Here is a 7952-nt window from a genome sequence, read left to right on the forward strand (position 1 = left end):
AAATAAGAGGATAAAGTAATTTAACGCATGTAGGATAACGATTAGGAAAAAAGAAAAATTTGCCTGGATTTAAGGTTTTCTTTTTGTTTAAAAATTAGCAACAAAATGAAAATGTATGAGAACGTTTGTCCAACGTTGTGTTTCATCACACGAGAACAACGTCTGACGATGAATGTATTTCTATTCGCCTGACTTGACATTAAATACACGGAAAATAAACGTGATATAGCATGTAACAACATCTTGAGTAAATAAAGAAGTTCTTTTTTTATATTGTAGAGCAGAAATCAGAATGCACAATGAGACAGAGAGAATGAAAACCTTGTAACATTTCTGCTTTTCACAAGTCCTTCTTTATTGATGCAGGTGAAGTGAAAAAGTTGATTCATCTCGCCATTGAATTTGCTCCTACAATTCGACAGCATTCACTAAAACTAGTTTCTTATAAGATGTAAGATACAATTATTTATATTTCTGTGGAATTCATTTTGTTTAAAAGCGCAAGAAACTTCGGTCAGTAAAAATATATCCAGTTTCAATTCGAACTATTCACAATTTAGGGTGGATAAAAACTTATCCGTATTCCAGACTTACCTGAAACGAGTGTAAACGCAGACGAAATGCTGCTAAGCATTTTCCCCCGGTGTGCTGACGATTCTCTCTGCTAGCGTTCTTTTAATATTGGTTCAGGGGAGGGGCTAAGTCTATTTTATCGACCCGAAAGGATAAAAATGTAAAGTGGGCATCGGCGGAATTTGAACAGACGAAATACTGCTAAGCAATTTTCGCCGGCGTGCTAACCATTCTGCCTACTCACCGCCTTCAAAACGTGCAACGAATATTGAAAATTAGTGTAATTAAATAATTGTTTTTAACGTAGGCACAAGGTCAGAAACGGAAAGGGATTAGTCGAATGGGATTCGTCGAAAGGGATTAGTCGATTAAATCTACGAAATACTTTACTAATACTTTATCGATATCAAAAGAATGATGGGCAAAATTGACCTCGGTTAGATTTGAACTCAGAACATAAAGATCCATAACAAATGCCACAAGACATTTTTACGACGCGTTAACAATTCTCATAATCCATCGCCCTTAGTGTAACAGAATAATAAAGGCTTTTTTCGTCTGCCGCTACGTTCAGAGTTCAAATTCCGCCGAGGTCGACTTTGCCTTTCATCCTTTCGGAGTCGATAAATTAAGTACCAGTTGCGTGCTGGGGATCGAGCTAATCAACTGGACTCTTCCCCCAAAATTTCGGGCATTGTGCCTAGAAAAGAAAAAAAATAATAATAAAGGCTTTTAATTTAGGGCAAAAGGTCAGTAGTTTTGAGGCAAGGAGGTTAATCGATTACATTGTCCTCAGTACATGACTGGTACTTTATTTTTATCCACGTCGATAAGTCGAAAAATTCTTTGAGGAATTTGTTCAGGATTGTCCATACTATGAGTCCTAATCTCGCCGAGTTTAACTTTGTCTTTACTCTTTTCAAGATCGTTAAAGTACCAGTCACGTACCAGTACTAACCTCTTTCCCTTAAAATTGCTGTCCTTGTGCCTAAATCAGGGGCCATTAGAAAGGACAGAGACAAGGCGGAAGCTGTAGAAAAAAATAACAGAAAATACCTTGCGATCTTTAGCTGCGTTCCTTTAAATTCTGAGTCCAACTTTTGTCGAGGGGAAGATTGTTTTTCATTTGTCGAGATGCGATAAAACAAAATATCTGGTACTGAGTCATGGTCAACGTAATTGAGTTGTCAAACCTCTTCTAGAAATGCGCCGCCATGTTAGAAGTTTATTTTAGTTTTACATTGGAACGGCTTTTTCCCCCCTCAATTACTCGAATCTTTCATCCGAGCACGTATTTTGGTGTAACAGACAGAAGGAGCACATTTTCACTTTTCAACATGACTAATCACTTATAGGAGCAAACGAACTTATCTCTTTTCTTATTAAAAGATTTTTATCACAGCCAGAACACAAATACCTGTTTTATCTCTGACTTTCGTTTGTTTTCCCTTCGTAATTGATACACACACACACACACACACACACGCACTCACGCGTTCACATCTACACACACATGTTCACTTTTCTGTCTACTTTTTTAGACAAAAGGCCCGAAAGACGACAATGGGGATTAATCGATCACATCAACCCCAATAGTTGACTGGTACTTTATTCATTTTTATACTTTAATTAAAACAGCTTCGATTGCTGTGAGATTTGAACTCAGAGCATAAGCAGGACAAATAAAACCAGGATTTTTGCCTAACTCCCACAATTCTACCAATCAACTGCCTTTGTTTCTTTACTGCTTACAAGGGGCTAAACACAGAGGGGACAAACAAGGACAGACAAACGGATTAAGTAAATAATAAAAATGTTGTCTTCGTTGCTGTTTGTATTGTTCCTACACCAGAATTGATACTTCCAGCGCCGTTCTTCTTTACGTTTTCCCCTCGCATAAATTGTAAATATTACTCTTTAAGCTTCTATGTCTAATTTGTTTTTTCATTGGTTGTAGTTTTTGAGACAATATTTTTTTGTTGCTTATTTGGCTCTATGAACTATAATTTTCGAAAGCATAATTAAAAAAATATCTTTCAGAAAATATCACACACACATGTATAATATTATGCTATATATGTATCATATTTCATTTATATATATATATATATATATATATATATATATATATATATATATGAAATATATATAATATATGATATAATGTATATATGTGTATGTACTTATGCATGTATGTATATATATAATGTGAAAAATGTGTGCAGAAAGGGACGAAACCAGATATGTGTTAGGAAAATAAACAAAGCATAACTTGAGAAGGAAAGAAGAAAGTCGAGAAAAAGTCTTTCGGCGAGAGTTTAGAGAGAAATGAGGGAAAAACAATAACAATTAGAGGTAAAATAGACAAAAATGCAGTATATACAAAAAACAAATGCTAAACAAAAGAAAACTGATCCTTTCTCAGACGTCAAAAACATTTCGAACCCTAACTGACGTGACCCAAAAATGTTTTGCGGTGTTTAGTAGCTAAGACTAGAGGCTACAAGGGATAAGTATTATAGAAAAAGACGTAGACAGGAAACAAATAAAATATGCAAATAGTGTTTAGAGTGAAAAGCGACAAACAAGAGACGTGAATAGCCTTACGATTTAGACGAGACAAAAGTGTGGAAAACTTATCGCTGAGAAAAATATGGAGAATGTCTTTTGGTTGGTAGCGCAAAGAGGTGGGGATGAGGGGAATAAAACTGGAGAGTAAGACAGTAGAAGGAGAAAGACCAGATTGTGGAATCAAACAGGAAGTGGAGCGAGAGAGTGAAAGTGAGAGAGAGAGATGAACTATTTTGTGGGAAGACACATCAGAATTGACGGTCAGAAGTGGAGAGGGAAAGAGAGAGAGAGAGGGAGAGAGAGAGAGAGAGGGGAGGGAGAAAATACGGTTATAGAAAGCAAAACAAATGTTGTGAACAAAAAATACATGCACGTGCGATAACGAATAAATAATGCGAAAAATGTGTGCGAAAGGAAGGAAAAGACGAAAGCAGATATGAACTGGTAAAGTAAACAAACATAACTTAGATTTATAGCCCTACGAAAGACAATATATTCCAAGTTATGCTTTCTAAAAGTGCAATATGATTGACTAACCCATATAAAACAAAAAACATCCCTGCACTCATTGTATATAGGTATTAACATTTGAGATGAAGGATTATTCAAATATTTTTGTGTTAGATGTTTGTCCAGATGAAATTTTTGAGATGGATTTAAAGACGCTACAGAGGCAATCAAAAAGAAGACTCACGGTTGAAAATAGGATCCAACATATTTAAACATGAAAATGGACGAAAGTAAACGGTAGACAAGATCGAATCTAGAAGAGGAAATGACAGACCAGAGCATATTTAGAAAATTGATGGTAAGATTGTGTCTGCAGACACACGCTGACACGTCAGCAGGCAAACAGACAAACGAAAATATTCATGCAGATTCTTGTGTGTATGGTTTGAGGATACCCCCCACCGTCTCTCTCCATCTCTTTCACCAGTTTCGAAGGCCCTGTGAAGGGCCATTGATTCTGCCTTACCTTTTGAATAAAAGATAAAAGAATGAAGTGTCTTTCGAACTATTTCCACCTCCTCATCAATTAGCGTAGAATTCTTTTCTCCATTTATTTCTTTCACTATCTTGAAGAGGATGTATAACCGGTCTTTCGAATGACTTCGTGGCTTAAGTTGTCTCGGGACAGAGATGGGGTGTCTGCTCGACTTCCTTTAGCGTACAATCTATTTATTTTTTTTTAGAAGGGGAGGGGTCTTTTCTTTCTTTTACTCTTTTCACTGACTGGTGAAAATGAAAGGCAGAAAAAGTGATTGTCTATCCTTTAATGAACAGTAACTGGAATAATCTGAAGTCTTGAAGAATTGTTTGGATTCGCTTGTTTTTGTAGATCCTCCTCTACTACCATTTGTTGTTTCTTTGGCGCTCTCCTCGTGATCGTACATTGCTACATGGTAACGACGAATCATTGCCAATATCCTTCCTGGTTTTGCATCATTCCATGTATTGTGGTATTATTGAATAGGCAGTTGTGTGTCACACTAGCTTGGCTTGCTTTCTCACCCAGCCTGGAATATTGTTTAAAAAGCTCTTTCCTAATCGATGGATGAAATATTCTCATCGGTCAGGGATACCTCCAGTCGGTGCCATGAGAGGTAAGGAAAACTCCCGTCCTTCTGGTGAGTCAAAGATATGTAATCTTATTCCTTGTTTGCTGTTTACAAAATATATTAGAAAAGGTGACGTTTTCCTTAATTGTGCATCTCCATCTTATAGGTGTTTTCTCATGCATATATAGCGTCTCTTTGTTGCTAGCAACAGTAAAGAATAAAACCGCGAAATACGAAGTAAAACGTTCAACTGTGCAGATGGAGGGCAGATTTTCTTTTGAACATACATTATTAGAAATTATAGCTTTTCCAAAATAACATAGATTAGGTTTTAATAATCTCTTACCGTGCAGCACAGGCTTTTCTGTGTTAGTGGTGCAAAAAAAATATATGCTGAAACATATTGATAGCATGTGTGTATTGCTGGCTTTCCATTGAGATACACGCTTTCCGAGTTACACTCTCTTTTAACATTCCTGTGCAAAAATTCATATATAAGCGACAAGTGTTACGATCCACTTAAGTATTGCACTTCAATACAATTAAAATAGAAAATATACCCCAAAACCGATCTCTCAACAACAGCGATTTTTTCCATGATCTATCCTGTGCAGACATATGGATGACCAGAAAAGTCAGCTGCAGCACCAATTGCTCTGTCTTTTAAGACTGTCATAAATATATTAAGTGGCGAATAGCCTTCAACAGATTCTGTCAAGCGTTCATACTGCCTTGGATTCAGTTTCGTGTACAGTGCACATTCTCTTTTGAAAAGAATGGTAAATTTAAAGAACAGGAAGAAAGATATTTATGACCTATTACACGCGCGCACACATGTATATATATGTATACACACGCACATATCCTATACATATATGCACATGTATGTATATATCAATACATACGCACGCACGCGCGCGTGCACACACACACACACACACACACACACTCACACACACACACACACACACACACACACACACACACACACACACACACACACACACACACACACACACACACACACACACACACACACACACACACGAATGTAAATGACAGAAAGAGGAAAAGACAGAAGTGGGAAAGAGATTAAAATTGAAAACTGAAAGAAAATGCTGAAACATTTATATCAAGAAACAAGTGTTCTGTTAACAACACTAAGTGTTGTCTTACAGCATTCTGAGAGTCTGCAGACATGATTCTAAGATAGCATTTAAGGAAGGTTTTATAATCGGTAAAACAAATGACATTGTTGCATCTTACATGGAAAGGAATTTTGCACAGTCGGCTGAAACCATTATACTGTGTGGTGAATATTGTTCCCTGTCATCTCGAGATTTCTTTAAACCCGATTACATTACTGGTGTATAGACTGTATAAAATGAAATTAAATTTCTAATAACCTATGCCTGCAGTTTAGTTAAGTTTTATACTTCGTTCATATCGCAATATCCTCGTGGAAAAAAATACAAATTCTGGTCATAGTCAATTAGAAGTCTGACTTGAAATGGACTTCGTTATTAAGTTGGCTTTTAAGTTCGTTTTTCGTGATCGTTGTACTGTGTGTATTTAAAAGCATTTCACTTCACTTTTATTCGCAGTAAGAAAAGAATAAACTTTATATTTTTCCAAACCTATTTTTAACATTCACAGCTATGAACCTAATCTAAAGAAATTAGTTTAAGGAAAAGTGAATAACCAAACAGCCATCGAGAATAAATGGTCGCATTGCAAAACTCCTAACAAACGAGGCATAACAGAAAATGGCTTTCAGTTTCTTTTCTTTTAGAAAAGTTTGTTTTTGACTCCACAAATTTATTTGTTCGAAGTTTTCAGCGTTTTTACTGCACCATAGTTCTTCATGATTTCTGCTTCACTCTAACTCGATAGAATTTCTATTTTCGTGTTAGGATAAAGTTCCTTTACTATAATTAATCGTTACTCTAAAATGATTAATTAATGTTCTTTTTCCTGCATTTTATCAGCTCTTTTTTTTTAAAAAATCCATAAAAGTTTTCAGTTTCACTCCAAAATGTCTTAGTTTCAACTTAAAAACAATTACTTTTCCAATAAAGTCGTCTGATATTGATCCTTGTCCTCAATAACATAAGTTTCCTGTGTTTCCCCCCGCCCCATAATATCTTGCATTAGAACGGTGTTTCTATTGCAATATTTTCATTTCTACAGCTCTGTCCTTCTCAAAACTTTCAGAGTCCCCCACAACGACATCGTTTATCAGGTTTTTTACTCATTATTGCAGCAGTCTTTATTTCCATTTTAGTTTTTCAACTTTTCTCTTCATCTTTCAACTGATTATGCTCATAGAGTTTTATGTTCAGAATTATTGACAAGTGGACTCTCAGCCATAGGTCGAGATAGAATTTTAGAAAATTAACCTGATATCGACAGCTTCAAGTGATTTCCCCTATCAAACCGGAAGCTATTAGTGGTCTGTTTATTTTGCTCATTTCTCTGCATCAGTGGCTTTGTTTGTGAGTTTCAACGATATTTTTGGCCATAACTAGGAAGTGCTGAAATCTTACCTCATTCAATTAGATCACTTTACAGAGATAAACGATTCTGACTAAAAAAAAACAACAAAAAAAAACAAGACAAAGATCAAAATTATGATACGAATCTGATATATTGTAGATATTGACATGAAATGTTTAATACATTCAGAGAAATAACATCTCCAAAACCATCAACAGCAAAACATCTTAGAAAGGTTTCTTCTTGTTTGTCGTTTTTCTCTTCTTCACAAGCAGAATCGCTCTTGATTACTTAACCCCAACCACATCAGCACTGAGATGTCATAATGGCTGAATGAGGAGCGGAAGAAGATGAATGTTTTGCCGGAAGTAGATACTTATTTTGAAAATGTCACTGAGTGGCTCAACTTCATTTTGTTTCTTGATAAAGAAAATAAGACGAACTTGATCGAGACTTCAGTTTTTTTTTTAACTGCCTAAATTAAAGAATTCTAAATAGAGAGAAAGAAAAAAACATACACAATTTCATGTGAAGTGGTTTACGGAAGTGACCACTGCTATAATCAGGAGAAGAACATAAAACTAGGCGTATTAAAAATATGAAACATAGAATGAGTCAGCGGCTAGGGTTTAAACTGGTGTTGATACTTGTTGGTAGTTTTTTAAAAACTTTTATTTGTCTTGTTTTTTTTTGTGGTATTATTTTCTCTTGACATATTTGTTCACCAGAAATAATATAATCTCTGTAACATAA

General features: G+C 35.5%; 1 long non-coding RNA gene across 2 annotated transcripts in view; it reads right to left on the reverse strand.

Annotated features, from left to right (window-relative positions):
• The window catches only part of LOC128248533 (uncharacterized), a 17019-nt gene extending 15249 nt beyond the window's left edge, over nucleotides 1–1770 (reverse strand). Inside the window, exon 1 of one of the 2 annotated variants that reach the window (XR_016242961.1) lies at nucleotides 1630–1770. This is a non-coding gene — a long non-coding RNA (uncharacterized LOC128248533). The remainder of the gene's footprint in view (nucleotides 1–1629) is intronic. The other variant, XR_008264708.2, reaches the window with a different exon arrangement.
• Between the last annotated feature and the right edge of the window lie 6182 nt (nucleotides 1771–7952).

Source organism: Octopus bimaculoides, chromosome 8 (genome assembly GCF_046866305.1).
Source record: "Octopus bimaculoides isolate indiv1 chromosome 8, ASM4686630v1, whole genome shotgun sequence".
Taxonomy (NCBI): domain Eukaryota; kingdom Metazoa; phylum Mollusca; class Cephalopoda; order Octopoda; family Octopodidae; genus Octopus; species Octopus bimaculoides.